The sequence below is a fragment of the Rattus rattus genome, chromosome 2 (assembly GCF_011064425.1).
Source record: "Rattus rattus isolate New Zealand chromosome 2, Rrattus_CSIRO_v1, whole genome shotgun sequence".
Lineage (NCBI taxonomy): Eukaryota > Metazoa > Chordata > Mammalia > Rodentia > Muridae > Rattus > Rattus rattus.
The window spans coordinates 39276208-39277590 of record NC_046155.1 but is presented as its reverse complement, the minus strand read 5'-3'; positions in this window follow the sequence as shown (position 1 = coordinate 39277590).

Below are 1383 nucleotides of genomic sequence, written 5' to 3'. Positions count from 1 at the left end.
TTATTATTTTGAGTTGCTATAATACCTTCGGTCAGCATTGAAATTTATTAAATGAGAAGTTATTAACAAAAGCAAATCTGCTAGAAAGGGCAAGAGCCATGAAATCAGCTCAGATGTTTTACACAGTTCCAGCAAAGCTGAGCAGATTGTTACGATCACTGTCCTATCTCTAACTTTTGGGTTTTGGTCTCTGCAGGTTTTATTCTTGGCAACTTTCTGCATTATGTGCTTTAGCTATGTTAGAATATTCAGAGCTTTCTGCAGTAGGCTAGCTGGGGTCCACTTGTGACATAATGCTTTAGGTGTTGATTTTGTTTTATCCTGGTGTCGAGGCATCTGCGTTTGTTGTGATTATATATCTAAATACGGATTTCTATGGTTTTCTTTACTGAATGGGTCTTTTGTTCCTTGGTTTCTGTTTCTTTTCAGGTTGAATAAGGGGTATCCACTGTAGTTGGAGGCTAGATCTGGTAGCCAACATAATTTCTTTTGAAGGAGGAGGTTACTTCCCAATTTGGGAACTGATTTTCTGGTAGTCTGTAATAAAATTCTTCAATAGAATATAATATAACTTAGGGGTATGGTTGATGGTCATGTTCTACATGTAACAACTACAGAAGGAGGGAAGATGGGATGTTGAGTTTCCAGAGCGCAAACCAGAAAAGTGTATAGCATTTGAATTATAAATAAATAAAATATCCAATACATTGCCCAACAAATTACACTCCCTTCCCAGCCAGCACCTTCTGCCAAGGCAGACTGCCAGCTTGTTTGCTTCTCTGAAGACACCACAGCCTGGTGGCATCCCAGGAGATCTGCTGTAAACAGGGCACCTGATCACTGACTTGTCTACTGTCCTGAAGACACCACAGCTTAAAGGCATCCTAGGAGTGTCAATGCACACAAGGCAACTGGGAAACAAACAGCACAGTCTGATGACCTCCCAGGGGCTCTGCTGGATGCAAGGCAACTGACCCAACAGAGTAAAAGCCTCCCTGGAGTTCTGATCACACAGGAAACAGAAACCAGTCTGTAGACACCACTGGAGAACAAGTTTACTGCACTTCTGAAGACCTAATAGTCTGAAGGCATCTCTGGAGATTTGCTGAAGCCAGGGCAACAGGCCAGCAGTTTCTATGCCCCTCTGAAAACACCATGGTCAGAAGGCCCCACAGGAAGCTTACTGCAGTCAGGGCCACAGACCTACCAGAAGACCTGAAGCAACCCAGGGACAAAAGGAGTAGATTCCAGACAGAGACACCCAGACCAGCAAACACCAGGGATAACCATGTGGGTAGAGGTAAGTGCAAGACCATAAGCAATGGAAGGCAATATACATGGGCATCATCAGAACCCAGTTCTCCCACCACAGTAAGACCTGAA